Source organism: Astatotilapia calliptera, chromosome 11 (assembly GCF_964374335.1).
Source record: "Astatotilapia calliptera chromosome 11, fAstCal68.1, whole genome shotgun sequence".
NCBI classification, from domain to species: Eukaryota; Metazoa; Chordata; class Actinopteri; order Cichliformes; family Cichlidae; genus Astatotilapia; species Astatotilapia calliptera.
Genome location: NC_137432.1, coordinates 15,241,628 through 15,258,033, shown reverse-complemented (window position 1 = coordinate 15,258,033; position 16,406 = coordinate 15,241,628). Strand labels below are relative to the sequence as shown.

The following is a 16,406-nucleotide window of genomic DNA, read 5'->3' as shown; positions in this document are numbered from 1 at the left end:
CCTCCACCCAAACTAATCGTCTTTTTTTGTTTTGCTTTGTTTTTAACTAACCGCTCACATCATCAACATCAGCGCTCTCACCTAGCTTTAGATTATCAGTATCAATCCAATGAATGTAAAGCACGATGTAGCGTTTGTTGAGGTATTTTGTTATAAAAGCCCCCGTTATGCGAATCAGGGCAAAACTGTGAATATGCATGTCATTCTGTCTTCGCTCTGGACATCTGTCTATTTTCGCACCCACGCCTACGACCGACAAAAGCTGCATGTTCGCTCTCTGTCTTTTTAAAAATATATATTTATTTTTTTTAATTCAGTGTGTAGGATGTTTGCACCTATAGTCATCTGCTGTGTTATTAAGCTTCACGAATAAAACACAAAGAACTAAGGGGGAAAAAAAACAATAGAAAAAGCGCGCGCTTGAATTAATCTTTACCCCCGCGCTATAATTTAGCTGCAGAATGACTAATGTGCGAGTCATAAACAAATGAAGTCGGGTTTTGGGGAGCATTCGTCTTGCAGCGAGGGCCATGTTATTTTAGGGAGGGCGGCTGTCTTTAAGTCCTGATTGTGTCGCTTAATCCCCGTGGTATCTGTTTCATAGCGAGCAGCATGACACTCACCTGAACAAATAATGACTCCGAGCAGCATGTAGCATGTGTCTGAATCAATAATTCAAACTCATACATCTTCCTTACTGGAAAGGGGGTTGTTGTTGGTGGTGGTGGGGGGCAAAGGAGAAAGAAAAGGAGGCAGGGAAAAAGGAGAAAGGAGGGAATTAAAGCTGGGGTGGTGGAGGAGAGGAGAGAAGGGAATGGTGTTGGGGGGGGGGGGGGGGGGGGGTCCTGGCTTCCGCATCAATCTATATGTTCCATAAAGATGAGTCAAAATGTGATATGGGTGTCAACCTGCACCGGTTCAGACTAACCTCACGTTACCAGACAGGATGGAGGAGATTTAAAATGGCACCTTCATCACCTGGCTGTAAGTGCAAGTGCATTTATAAATAGTTCCATTTTCCTCTTGTTCTCATCAACGGACTTGGCAGGCATTTTATTTGATCAACAGATGGATGTCTGCATCTGCATTTCCTTCCCTTTCCTTCCTCTCTGCGGTATTTATAGAACAGCTCGTCGCCTGTGCCACCACGGGAGAGGTAAATAAGATGAGTGAAGAGATGCTATCTTTTATTGTAAGCATTATGCACAACACTCCTGCTTTATGAGCTAAACGGGCCATTGTTTATCACAGGGCGTAATCGCAAAGTCAGGCAGGCAGGCAGGCCTTTACGTGGGAACGAGGCATGCTGGGATGGAGGTAAAAAGAGAGAAAAGGAAGAGGAGAGGAGAGAAGATGGAGGAGTCAGTGCTGGCAGAGTTGACTATCAGTGGGGGGTTTGTAAGGATGAGAGGAGGGTTTGCGTCTGTTTTTATGGGATCAGATGGAGCGCTTTGATCTTGTCCCCGCATGTCAGATCCCGTCACGATCCACCGTCTCGCCCATACATATGCATACTGCCTCTAAACAGCTAGGCACCATGCAAAAGAACCACGGTGAAGGGAAGAGAGAGAGAGACAGAGAAGCGGTTTGGTGAATGGGTTTGTGTATGCATGCGTGCGAAAGAGCAGGGAAGGCGAATATGGGGAGAAAGAAGAAAGGCAAAGATGGAGGTTTGGAAATGAAAAATATTTGGAAACTTTTTATAGGAGAGGAAAGAAACTAAACAAATATGTGCCAATTCAGTGTCAACAAAACCCAACAGAGTTCTCAAACTATTTTAAGAAGGACTTATTGGGCAGGGATTGTGTGGCTTCAGGAAATGACCTGTTTTGCTTTCAAACCTCCACGTTTATCACTCCTTAACGGGGACCCTTCATGCTCACTTCCTACTCCATTTTTTTTATTCTTGTACTTTGAAAGAGCAGCTTTATGTGATTAATGGTTCAAAATAATCCTTTTTTCTCTCATACCAGACCTCAGTTCATCAACTACGCAACATAAATTATTTTTGCTGCTCTTGCTTTAAGGCTACTTTCTTCTGATTGGCTACCTTTTGCAAATGGAAGGTTTGAACAGGTGGGTGGAGCTTCTCTGATGACAGCCAGAACTGTACACCTAAAGCGACTGCATTAAGGATATGCGATCTCAGTGCCCTTGACTCATGAGGATAACGCACATATACACTGACCACTCTAACAATGTAATATCGTATAAGTCAGAAATGAAAGAAAATAACCTAAATGTAGGACGGGCACAGTGATGACATTTTTTGCAGAATACTGTCTCACAAATAATTACAATAAAGTAAAATAAAAATTAAAATTAAATTAATTAGATTCTGCTTCTGCTACCAAAAATCGGGGTTAGACAGAGTTTTACACATAGATCCTCCTTGTATTTGACATAAAATCAAATACACTGAGCTACCTGCTGTTACGACCCCTCATGACAAAGGAGCAGACAAAAGTAGTTGCACTGGAACTGCTAACACTTTCAAATAAAGTTCACCTTCATGGTCTTTTCGCGCTACTTCAACTAAAATCCAAAACTGTCCCACACTCAAGCTGTGAACTCCAAAAATCCATTTGGACTGGAATCTTCCAGTACTTAGCTGGTTCACTAGTTCACTAGTGTGTCCTTGTGTGCAGAGGAGCACATGCAAAAAAATCTCAATACAAAGCAAACAAGTGGACAAAACCAGCCTGACGAGAAATGACAAAAACATGTCGCAGCATATTTGTTTTCCTCTTAGCTCAGGCTCATAATTTTACCATTTATTTTGTCAAGAATTCAGCTGACATTCTTATGTAAACAAAAACACATAGAAGCACAACACGCAACTCCGAGGCCAGAAGGAATTATCATTTTTGTCAGCGTATGTGCACAAGTAGGGCAATCGTGGCTCAAGAGTTGGGAGTTCGCCTTGTAATCGGAAGGTTGCCGGTTCGAGCCTCGGCTTGGACAGTCTCGGTCGTTGTGTCCTTGGGCAAGACACTTCACCCGTTGCCTACTGGTGGTGGTCAGAGGGCCCGGTGGCGCCAGTGTCCGGCAGCCTCGCCTCTGTCAGTGCGCCCCAGGGTGGCTGTGGCTACAATGTAGCTTGCCATCACCAGTGTGTGAATGTGAGTGTGAATGGGTGGATGACTGGATATGTAAAGCGCTTTGGGGTCCTTAGGGACTAGTAAGGCGCTATATAAATACAGGCCATTTACCATATAATCCATCCATCTATCTGAGCTCATGTAAAGGTTTGTTTGTGATTGTGCCACTTGTGTTTCCAATCTATGTTAACTACTCATCAGGTATATTAATGTATAGATTATATTTGTTCAGTTCTAATCTTAGTGGCAAATATGTATTAAAGTCATCTTTGGATCAAAATAGGCTTGGTCCTCTTTATTCACTTACACTAAATTAATGATTATTCACTTAATCACTTGGAAGAGAATTAAATATCTATATCTATATCTACATAGATGAATAGGGTACAGCTTTCATTTTTACATATGACGTTCACAACGAGGTGTGTTTTCGAGAGGTTAAATGACTTGGATTTATTGGCTTATGCTTTGTTCTTAGCACCGCTTCACAGATCTCAAGTATTTCCCCCCGAAAAATAAAAAAAGATGCTGATCCACTTCTTGGTACAATCTCTTCTTTCTGTTCTGGTATGTTATTTGTTGTATATCTGTCGTTTAGCGTGGCGTTACTCATCCAGACTACATCTAGGAAACGTGGAGGGAGCAGCTGTGATTGGCACATGCAGGCACGGGATCGGGAGCTGATTTAGGGGGTGTTTGATTTGGATTTTCTTTTTGCTTTGCTTTCTGTTGGCTGAGCATGCATTCTCAATATCTTTCAATTGCACTCAATTATGGGAAGCCAAAATCATGTCTAAAAACTGCATTACAATTTCCAGCATTTAAAAAAAAAAAGGTTTGTTAGTAGATAACAAGTATTCTTGAATCTGAAAAACAATTTGGCACTCTATATGTTTGGTCTTCTTGGTTTTAAATGACCACATACAGAAAAGGATAAAGCCAACAGATGACTGTTTTAACTGTGAAAATACATTCAAATATAAAAAGAGACAGAGACAGAGAAACCCATTAGTTAATTTTTTCCCTTCTTGTTTTGCATGTTTTATTTTCATATTACTGTCAAGCACTGATTAGCTAAGGCCACAGAAGGCAAAAATCCCATCTGTAATCTGAAGCAACTTCTACTTCTACTCGTTATATCACTGCCTTTCAGCCTCTTGCGTGTCTCCATCTCCTCCTCATGTTTTTCCTGCTCTCTTCCTTTTTCCCTTCTGATCACAAACCAACACGACATGATTGACACCATGTGTGGATTTATTCAGAGATGCAGGTGACTCTCCTCCCTCCTCATTCAGCAAACTGCATGCTACTGTGTCTATACTGTCACTGATTACCATATCTATACTGTAATGTGATCCTGCTGTCAGTTCAGCCATATAGAGCTACTGTCAGAACATCACAGGCCACACTGGCCTTAATTGAGACAGAAATCCCTCAGGAGGAGCCTCTATACCTCTTAACAGGCCCAGAAAGGAGGACCTGACTCATTACCATATACTCACTATCACCCCCTAGTGGTGAGGTGGTGCCATGTTTAGGGGTCCTCACAGAGGATGTGTTAGTATAAACAGTAATCATGTGCTGTTGATGTACACTGAATGACAGAGTGTTAAAAAAGAGCACGATTTTAGTATGATTAAGACTAAAAGATGCAAAAAATAATTCTCTAACCAAGAAACAGACATTCTCTGATGTCAGAGGTAAGAGTGGCAGTGTCACCTCTGCTCCTCCTGACTACAAGTGCCCATCAAACTTATCTATTTATTTTTTAAATCAACTGTACTAATTATGTTGGCTGTTTTTTGTTTTTTTGGATGGCTAAAATTTCTCTGCCTGGTTTCCGTGCTGTGTTGGCCGGTCGCTGTAAGAGGAAATAATCTGTCGATGCTCTCACACTGTAACACAAAGACAGAAAGAGGGAGAGAGGCCGACTCTCGCCTCAAGCCAAACTGACACAAACAGACAACTTCAAAGTGAAGACTGTTGTTTATTTGGCGAAGGGAAAGAGGGGGGGAGGGAAAAAAAGAGAGAAAATTTATCTGATATGCAACTGTCAGGAGAGCATTTTCACATGCAAAATAGCGAGTGAGTGAGAGAGATTACCTGGAGGGAGGAACATGACAGCATTCACTAGGGTCAGGATGGATCATCATCTTCAGCCCCCACCTCCTCCTCCTCCTCCTCCATTGCCTCTCTCTTTCTCCCTCCATCGCTCTAACTTTATCTCGCTTGCTCTTTTCCCTCCCTCCATCCTTCCGTTTTTTCCTCTTCCCCCCATCCCTTTTCTCTCTCATCCTGTTTTCAGACTCCATCACTCTGCACTTCGACAACCCGGCAGCTTAAATCCAGACTAAATTAGCTGAATGAAGATTAAATCATTTGGCCTTGAGCTCTCCAAGATATTGGGAGGAAGACTGAGTAAGCCTTAAATGGTGTCTGACTGGGTTCGGACCTATATATGTGTCTGAGGAGAAGCTATTCCTTCAATGGCAGTCAATTGAAACCTGATTAGAGAGGGGTGTTGGGTAAAAAATGGCTAAAAGATTAAATTCCTGGGACAACTGTTTCCTAAGTAAGGGCGCCGGCTTCGTTATTTTTCGTTTGCGCGCACTATGTTGACTGACGACAGGCTTGTTCCCGGGCTAAGATATTGAGCGGGGCAACATCATCGCTCACAGCGCTTAGGAGAAACGCTTCAGAGAATGCGCTGTAGTCAATGTGGTCTGTGGGTACTCAAATCAGCTTCCTAGATGGTGCTAGTTTAACCTACAAATGAACAAAGGCATCCATCCCTGGCCTGCTGCATGAAACAAAAAGGACAAACACTGCAGTGAGAAAAAAAAGAAGAAGAAAGAAATAAAGAAAAAGAAGAAGAGGAGACTCTCTTAGGAGTAGGTCTGCGCAGAAGGGCATTTTAAAGTGAAACAGCTACTGAGTTATATCACACTGAGACCAGCAGGAGTGTAAAGCCAGCATGTCACACAAAACAACAGCTAAAACCTCCATGAAGAGGCCACATGTGTCTGCAGAGCATTGTAGATGAATCTCCTCGGAGAGGAGTGCCGCTGCATATGACTGCAATATAAACAACGGCACACAACAGAGATGCAGCTGCTGATTTATGTTTACCTTCAATCCCGAGAGAAAGAGGAGGAGGAGAAGGCAAAGACGAAAAAAAAAAAAGATAATGAAATAAATAATAAAAGACCAGGCCCATCAGATAAGCTCCTGTTTATCCCGCTGTAGGGCAAATACAAATTGTCAATTTAATGAACACGGTGGACGTGATGAAAGCGGGGTGAAGGAGCCTGCTGCCTGACAAACAATCAGGAAATGTTATCTTAATATTGTTGCGATGTTATTCAGACCATAACTTAGGGGATGGGGAGAGGCCATGACTACAACGAGGTGGCATGGAGGGGAGAGGGAAGCAAGCGGAGGCGCAAAGGCCAGGTCCCTCTGTGGTGGCCGTGTTATTGCCTATTTTTATTATGAGCCATAGCTCAGTAGCCACAAACACACTTTTAAAACGCACAAAGGGTAAACGCGAGCATGCGCACAAACTTAAATTACAATTTATTTTGTTTTTGGGTAAAAGAATGCAACAACACAAAGCTTAATAAAATGAACAAAAATGCCCCCCCCACCCGCATGTGTACGCACACACTGGCCTGACATCTTGCTTCCAGATGCAGTTAACTTAAAAGCTTAATAGGGTTTTTTTTTTTCCAGACTATTAATCACAATGTTTCAAGCAAAAGAACTGCAAATCAAGCGCTCCGAAAAGCTTCCTGCTGAAATTAGCAGCCGCTGAAAAGTACTGAAAGTTTGATTTGTGTGACGCGGTTCGGTCAAAGGCCCCTTCCCAGCACCGCCACCCATCCTTTAAACGGCACTTTAAAAAGCGTCCAGATGCTTCGCAGCTCAAAGTTGTTTTTTCTTTTTTTTTGGCGAGTCCTGAATTTAAAGCGTTGCAATCTGAGCAGCCACCAAAATTAACTATTATCTCCATATTTATATATTGCCGGCACTAAATTGCGTCGGGAAGAATTACTATCAATATGAATATCTGCGACAATAACTCAGCCGCTGTGCTGAGGACAGGATACTCTTTATCAGGCTTCTGATAGGCCTTAAATACAGCACAAGGCAGCCATATCAGAGCTTTTTCTCTCTAATATCAGGCCGCATTAGCACCTCGTAAATCAAATTACACTCCTAGAATTTCATTAGGCTCACCTGCCAGCGCTGCTGTGCTGCAGAAATATTTATGTTTTTATGCTGCGATTGTGTTCTCTCAGGTACACAAAAGGGAAGCAGAGGGAGGGGCTGCGAGGGGAAAGAAATGGGTGATAAACCTAATTATCTTTTAAGAATACGGGGAAAATGTGTCATAAATTGTGGCGATCCTGAGGAGGGCTGGCGTTTTGGAAGCCTGTGGGGCTGAGAGTTGGGGGGACAAGCCTGCTCCACTGTTTACCATCTTTAACCGGGGCTAGACTCCCACAATCCAATTAGCAGCTTCCCCAAATTTGCTCTAAACAGAAATCAAACAGGATGATGTATGACGCCGATCAGCGGGCCCTCGACAACCAGCTAATCTGATAAAGCCCGAGCAAGACTGCTAATAGCGCAAATACTTGTTCAAACTGGATCCAAAACGTTATGATAGGAGTCTGTCTTTATTATTTAATTACCTCAAAAGAATTTCACATTTCCATTTGTTTATTTGCTGTTGTTGCTTGTTCGATTGCATTATCCAGATCATAAGAATCTCGGCTCAAATTTGCTGAATGCAAAAGCTCAGGCGGAGGAAGCAGGAGAGGAGTTGGCTGTGGGGAAGGAACGCTGATATTCCGTACTACTTTTTTCTTTCCCATCTGGAGCGGCCAGGATGGCGGAGTGTCTGGATATGGATTTTGATTAGACACAAAGGGAAATGACTGAGCCAGTGACCGTAACGACAGCCACTTAATAAAAGGTACAGTCTATACATCAAAGAGCATCTAGCTGTAAATCATTCGGCCTTGTAACGACTCGCATCCCCGTCCCATTACTGAGCCCTTAACGTGCCGCTCATATTTACTCTCCAGCCCCAATATAATTTTAGAATAATGAGCTTTGTCCCTTATCTAATTAACAGGCATAGGTTCATTCATTTTTTGGTTTTCTCTTCCCCGTCTTCCCACCTATTCCTTACTGAAATTAGGAAGCAGGGATATTTGCTTAACTCTCAAATATTTAGCAAATTTGCCCCGTGCCACGAAACGTGAAAGTTACACACAAATACGACTGATGTGACCGCGTTGCATGTTGTGCATAATTGCAGTATGTTGCAACTGGAGGGTGTTTATCTAGGATTGTGTGTGTGTGTGTGTGTGTGTGTGTGTGTGTGTGTGTGTGTGTGTGTGTGTGTGTGTGTGTGTGTGTGTGTGTGTGTGTGTAACGGGGGTAGAGGGGTGGGGGTTGTGCTCCAGTGGGCAGAAGTAAAAGACCAGGTCCATTCTCCCTCTTATTACTGGAATTGTAATTCAATGATCACCTTAGATCACATGCGTGCCATAAATCAGATAGGCTTGACAGAGGATGAAAAATTGTATTAATAATGTGAAACTTATTATACAGTCCCAAATGCTCCCTTGATAAATGACATTGTTTGGGCCTGACAATGATTGCATTTAAAACATTATTTCTGTTTTCTGCTGGTGTGTGCGCGCGCTGCTGGACACAGCAGCCGTGGCTTGCTGGGTGGGGAAGACAGAGGTGGGGTTCCCGAGCTTCATAAAATATTCAAGATGTTTCCCACCGTTCTCTCTTGAGTCAGTGGGCAGGCGATGGCCACGACAGTAAGGGTATAAAATCTGTGTGTATGTGTGTGTGTGCGTGTGTGGCCAGCAGAAGTGAAATGGCTGGTGGCTCACCGCAGCGCAAACACCCAAACTCCCAAACCACAGAAAGGAGCCGAGTACATCTTCAAGTCATAAAGCAGCATACTCCCACTATTATTACTACACACTGAAGTCGGATTTTAGCAAATGTGAGAAACTGCAGAAAGGAGCTGCGCCAGGCTAATCGTTCATGAACCACTCTTTTATTTTTCCCCTTTTTTCCAGAATAAGTGATTTCGGGGGAGTTTATTATTCTTCCTAACTCAATTTATACAAGGACGCTAATATAAGAAAAACAAGTCTAGACTTGATTTAAACTAGACTAGCTTGAGAGAGAGCCAACAAAGACATGAAACCCCTAAAAAAATAAAATAAAAAATAAATAAACAGCCAAATATGGCGTCTGCACTATTTCCTCCTTTCATTTCTGCATCATATCAGAACAAGCAGAACAAGCTGGACTGGACAGTGCAGGGTTTAATTACACGAATGCGATTTACACTCACTAACACTACGACTGCTCTGGATGGAGCACGTTCAGAGCTACAGCACAGTATTTTACTAACGCTATCTATTTGGACTTCTAAGTAAATAGGACTTAGTTGTTGGGAGGAACGCTGTGCAAAGACAAAGACTGAGGCCTACCCTGTTTGCCAGTGCAGCTAGAAAAAACAAATCAAAACCGACTGCACAAAAATGTCGCCCCCTTAAATGTGTTCTTACAAACTGTGTCCTTTGTGTTAAAGTATTACATGAGACCGGCCTTTGAGATTAATACTCAGTAGTTAGTACTGTAGTAGATGAAACACTGAATAAAAAAATCATCAAAAAATAACAATGATGAAAGTCAGAGTCTGGCATATGTGAGTGCCAAATGTTTGGGGGACATGTTGGAACTGTAACAGCTCACGTATACGGTTTAAATGAACATCCTGAGTCATTTCCATGTATGACAGCAGACTCGTTAGTCCAGATTAACACTACACAGCTTAGTCTCAATTACTAGAATAATACACTGGTGCTCTTTTTTGAATTAACTTATCTGTTCAACTGTACTGCAGTATTTTTATTATTTGTTAAAAAAGAAAAAAAATATTTTTAGTAGACCACAATTAACTTTGATCCTGCAACAATTTTTTATTTAAGGAAAATGATGTACACAATTTTTTGTGACTCTGTTGCAAATGTTAAGTAGTCCTATGATTGGTGCTCGAACTACACGGCGTAAAACTACCTGTTACTTGTTTTTGCTCCAGAATAACTGACATCACACCACTTTGGGTTCACGGAAAGTCTAATTAAGGTTGTAAACAGTTGAGGTCGCTTTACAGGGACTGAGACCCGGACTGCACTCTCCCTACAGACTTGGCTTTACCCTGGCCCCGTCGTGTCCACGTCCTCTACCATACTGTATGTGCGACATTACAACCCCCCACCACTACCACTCCGCTCTCCCTTCCTTTTCTCCTCCTCCTCATCTCTGCAAATGACCATGATGGGAGGCCATTCATCTCACTCCTTCGGCCACCACAATGAAATAAATCAAGAATTTCCCCCCCAAATATAACAATATTTGTATTTGGGGTGGGGCAGACGTAATTGATGACTGCGGCCATGCTAATTAAAAACGGCGGAGGTTTCATTAATCTTGGTCATTGGGTAGGGGGGATAGCAGTGTAGCTGCAATAGCATTGGCTGGACAAGGGGGACAGGGCCGCCTCGATCGTCCTCGCTGCTCAGGTGATTTGGGCCATTGTCGAGTATATTAGCAGAGTGAGGTTAATGTGAAATGACCATTAATAACTACAACAAAAGTCTACGGCATACAAACCCAGCGTCTCTGTGTCTTCTTACACAACTGAACCAAACAAGACAATAAGTGAACAATCGCGTGTTTACTGCCATGTCCTGGCTGGAGAAGTTAATTGTTTCTCTGACTCTTCTTTGCAGAATATTTTTTCTGTCCCTTAAAACACACACAAAAACACACACACAGGATGGTATGCTGCTTTTGAGAATTAATTACGAGGCCAAACTTCTGCTGCTTTGCCTGCGTTTGCATAGTCAAAGCATTTGGAAATCATTTGAATATTAGAACACAATTAAAACATACTTCAGTGACTCTGGCATGTCGTATGAGCACAACCACACAGACCAAAATATTAGAACAAGTTAAATCTGAGCAACTTCCTAACAAAAAAGACGCAAACAGACAATATCGTTAACATTGTGCCACTACAGCCTAGACAATTTACTAAGTAGCACCTATGAACAGTGCAGATGGATATCATCATTTTGTAATGACTCCTACATGTTAATTCGCAACTTTAGCTTCTCCACCAGGACTCTGGCACAGAATAATGACTAGCGTGCATCTGGTAGAGGCAGTGTGGGGCAGTATTTGAAGCATAGAGAGAAACAGAGAGAGGGACAAAGAAAAAGGGAGAGAATTAAACAGAGAGAGAGAGATGGTTGGGTGGGTGGGTGGGTGGGTAGAAGCAGTAGCATATGGTGCCACGCTGCCATAAACAAGCTTTATGAAAAGACCAGGGACGTTTATCTAATCATGGAATACCTGAGGAATCGCAATGAGACACACACTTTGTCCCATTATTGTTAGCCCATAAATTTAACTGCTTTACCAGAACGATGAGGAACCCGATAGAGCCGCTGAAGACAACGCAGGGAAGCAGGTGAATTTATGTCTGTGTGTGCTTGTAAGTACACTGCGTCGCAGCTATGGTAAAGAGTGTGTGTGGTGTTACAGATGAATAGCCATAACTGCTACATCTTGGTATCTGTGTATCTGCAAACACAGAGAACAATGCACTCTAGGAAGCATCTAGTAAAGAACTCACAGATACAGATGTGTACTGTTTTTTGTTTTGGTCTTTACTGTGTGCTATATTACTACAGTCTAATTTTTATTCTTACAGCAGTCTCTCTGCATGTAGAAACATTTATTTTGTTTTTTGTAAACTTGTTTTACATGGCATCTCACAGCCAAGAATAAAACTCTTGCTGTTGTTTTTTGTTAGACTGCATTTTTGTGTTTTTGCATTGTCTGAACTGAACATTGAAACGGGAACACGTGCACAAAAATGACCACGTTTACCCTGCAAATGGGCTCACATTCAGGGACGTACGGCACAGACACAAAGTGAATGTGCAATTTTGTATCTGCAAGCCGACTTACAAACACACACACATGCAGAGTGCTGGGTCAGGGGGACAGCGGTAGCTCAGAGCCAGCTGTGACCTGCCGGTCCAGGTGCTCAGGAAAACCGTTGTTAACGGCCACGATTGATGATCTAATCAAACTGTCACCACAGCGACCTGCTGCAGGGGGAGGGGAGGATGGGGTGGTGTTTGGTGTGTGTCCGTGGGTGTGTGTGTTTGGGGGCAGTTGGAGGTGTGTGTGAGAGCAGGTGAGGTGGGGGGTATCCAGGAGGCCTTGTGCATGCTTACCGTTAGCCTAAATTGAGAGTGACAGTCTCAATAGTGAAAAGGCCTCTTTTTTCCCCCTCTCTAAGTAATGGAGGAAACAACTTCAGCGGTCTTCCGGAGGATGTCACATAATCAAGGGAGATTCTCCCCCTCCCCAAACACTGATCTCCCCCCATTCTGAGCTCAGCTAAAATGTGTGTGTGTGGGTGGGTGGGTGGGTGGGTGGGGGGGGGGTTGAAGGTTGAGACTTTGAACACTGGGAGATGATGCTGTACAGTGCTGGACAACAGCCGACACAAAACCAAGTATATAGAGTTTTATAGAGACTGTAAATAAAAGATGGCCATTGTCGCAATAACATTGACTGCTGTTATGTGGATTACTGCCTTGAAGCAAGTTTGGGAATTTGGCCTTCCCCACCCTGGTCTTTTAAACAAGACAATAGTAGGACAATGAAGTAAAGCTTGGTTACCCAGATGCATCTATTAGTAACTGGGATGCTAATTTTTATGGCAAAAAAACATTCTTAAAAAAAAAAAAAAAAACACACAACAAAAACAAAACAAAACAGTATTCTATAACCGTCTTAATCTTTTTATATTTTCCCAGAAAAATTTGGAACTAGATACAGCAATTCATTGACATATAGCATATAAGCGAAGAACAGTTTGTAGAGTTCTAATATGCTTTAAAGTCAATACTTGGTATGACCACCTTTATTCTTCAAAACACCTCAACTCTTTTAGGAAAGCTTTCTTGAAGGAGATTCAAAGTTCTTCTTTGGATGCTGGCTGACTTTTGTTCTGTTTGGTATCAAGATGATCGCACACTGCTGCAATAATGTTGAGGTCCAGGTTCCGGGGGGGCCAGTCCATGACTGACAGTGTTCGATTGTGTGTTTTTCTTTCCATGAATGCTTTTACTGCGTTAGCGGTGTGTTTGGGATCATTAATATGCAGAAGAATGGAGCCGCTGCCAATCAGATGCTTTCCAGATGGTACTGCATGGTGCATCAAAGTTTGAAAGCTTTTTCTTTTTTCTTTTTTTTAAAATCAACCACGACAGAGCCTCCACCGTGTTTTACAAATGGCTGTAGACACTCACTGTTGTACCCTCCCTGATCTCCTCTGTACTTATCCTTTTGGTTCAAACTTATGACAATTTGAACCAAGAGGACGAGGAGTGTTTCATCACTCCTTAAGACCAGTTTCCACTGATTTCAGTCCAGCTCTTGTGTAATTAGGCACACATCAGCTTTTTGCCCATTTCCTTCCTTAATAATAGCATCTTGACAGCCACCCTTCCATTGAGACTGTTTCCTCAAGTTATTTTAAGGACACACTGCACACTATGTTGATATATGCCAAGTTGCCGGGTAATAGTTGTTTGGGAATCACCTTGTTGGTCCAAAAATACTATTTCGTCAGACTTCGTTAGCGTTGGCATTTTTCATAGATTCAGCTAAAGAAATTGGAACAAATCATGTATTTTTGCGACAGTCTGCTACGAACAAAGCGCCTAATGATACAACTTAATTTCTTTCACTTTCTTTGCTAAGTTGTCTGTTGTGTGTGGATACGACACTGGATCATCTCTTGCATAAGGTATTTTGTTTTGTTGTTTTTATTCATATGTTAGTGTTAAATGACTTAATAAAAAAATGTCCATCCATCCATTCGCTTCCGCTTATCCTTTCCAGGGGAGATGCTGGAACCTATCCCAGCTGTCATAAAGCGAGAGGCGGGGTACGCCCAGGACAGGTCGCCAGTCTGTCGCAGGGCTAACACAGAGACACAGACAACCATTTGCACTCACATTCACTCAGAGATTCACACCTATGGGCAATTTAGATTGACCAATTAACCTATCCCCACTACTGCATGTTTTTGGACTGTGGGAGGAAGCTGGAGTACCCAGGGAGAACCCGCGCAAACACGAGGAGAACATGCAAACACCACACAGAAAGACCCCAGCCTGATGGTGGAATTGAACTCAGGACCTTCTTGCTGTGTGGCAATAATGCTAACCCCCGTGATGCCATTATCCTTAAAGTTGTGATGTATAAGGACAGGGCTGAAATGAGTGAAAAAGCAGCCAATGTCCAAACTTTGAAAGACCATCAGAAAACCTGGAAAACTGTAGCTCAAGATCATTTTAAAATAATTACAAGAAAGTCTGGCTCCTTGGAAACAAAATGTAAACAAATGAAGGGTCACTTCGCCATTCCAAAAAAGATTTCAGGATTCAGACACTTTGCCTAGTGTTCACTACTCTTAAGACTCAGAATTTGCCTATCTTTTATAAACAGGTACAGACTATGCCCTATAAGATGCCCAACATCTAAATACAGCTCACACAGGAAAACTGCAAAACTGCATCAAGTCTATTGTACATTAAGGCCTTATATCAGTGAGTGTGGAACAGGTATTTTTTCAGGGTACACGAGTATCTGTAGTAAAATGCAAACATGAGCAATTCTTTAAGCATTTAGATTAGCAAAAAAAGTCTGATGAATTACAGTAAGGACCTGAGTATCATTTTATCATTTTACTTACACTAAGTAAAAGTCTGATCTATCTGACAATCTAAGATTTTAGAGATTCACGTATTATTAAGCTTAACTGTGACGTACTGGCAAGTGTTGCTTAGCCTTTAGAACATGTTATAGGGAGGCAGAAAAAGAGATAAAAAGCTACACACAAATGATACATTGAAGCACAAATGGCAATGTCTGCTGAAAAATGTTTCACAGCATAATAGCATCAGCGTGCAGTCACAAGGGGAAATATAATAATTCTCGAGTCCGCATAAAAAATAAAATGAATTAAGCAGTTCCATATTTAGCTGAAAAGAGAAAAGTTCAGGAAGTTGTCCAACTTAATAGTGGCCTTGTTGATCGCTGCCTGTTCTGTGTGTGTGTGTGTGTGTGTGTGTGTGTGTGTGTGTGTGTGTGTGTGTTAATCACCTTCCCCAGGATATATCCACGACTGCCGCTTGCCCGTCCAGCTTACATTAATTTAATCGCTGCTCAGCTAATTCATTGATTAATTGGTTCATTAGTGATGCCTGGCAACATCCGTTTCTCCTATGACAGTCTGATGTTTCAATAGAGAAGAAAAACAGGCTGGCAACAGCCCAGTTTTTCCACTGTCCCACTGTGCATAATGTCCACCGCTGTCAACAGTTAGCCGCACAATTGTGTCACTGAATAACTGCCTGGTTTTCTGCCACAGGATGTGAAATGAATACGAAGGTGAACTGTGCACATTCTCTGTTCTTGTCTGGTTGAGTAATGTCACTTGGGCTTCAGCAGTGGGTGACATCATTCTTAGGGAAAGGAAAACTTAAAAAGTTGGAGGGACTCTCGGCGCTGCACTACCCAGATGAGGTAGGTGTTGTTATGAGAAGATGAACTACTGCTGCAGATTAATTCTGCAAGTCAAGGTCACGCCGCTCTGACATGACGAGTGGCTTCCAACTCTTGGACGAGCTGTCGACTCCTAACTATAATTATTATTAGTAATAGGAGTCGATAGGACCCCGCTGCACCCTGCGACAAGGAGCTGGATGTTAGAGTGACCAACAACAACACACAGCCTCTATAGAAGCGCTGATGTAACAGCACTGATACCCATAAAGTGGCTACAGCATGCACGACCTCTGACCGCTCTGCTTGAAGACACCAGCTTAAATTTATAATTGGCATTTTGTCACGGCAGTGCCTCTCAAGCATTGGCATTACTGGGCTTTAACTAATGTTGAGTAAGACCACAAGGGGTAGAGATTTTAGCATTAAACTGTGTCAGCTTTTCAGAGAAGCAACATGCCTCTCTCACACCCCTACAAACACACACACACGTACACACACAATTCTGCACCATATGCCCATGACAAGTGCATAAAAATCGTTCCCAAGCGATAGCACAGGCCAACCCATAAAAACTTAATGCACCTAATTTTCCAGTAATCA

The 16,406-nt window shown here is 42.5% G+C and overlaps 1 protein-coding gene across 2 annotated transcripts in view; it reads right to left on the bottom strand.

Moving 5' to 3' along the window:
- The window catches only part of znf407 (zinc finger protein 407), a 170,209-nt gene that overhangs the window by 65,620 nt on the left and 88,183 nt on the right, over positions 1-16,406 (bottom strand). The gene's annotated exons all lie outside the window — the stretch shown is intronic.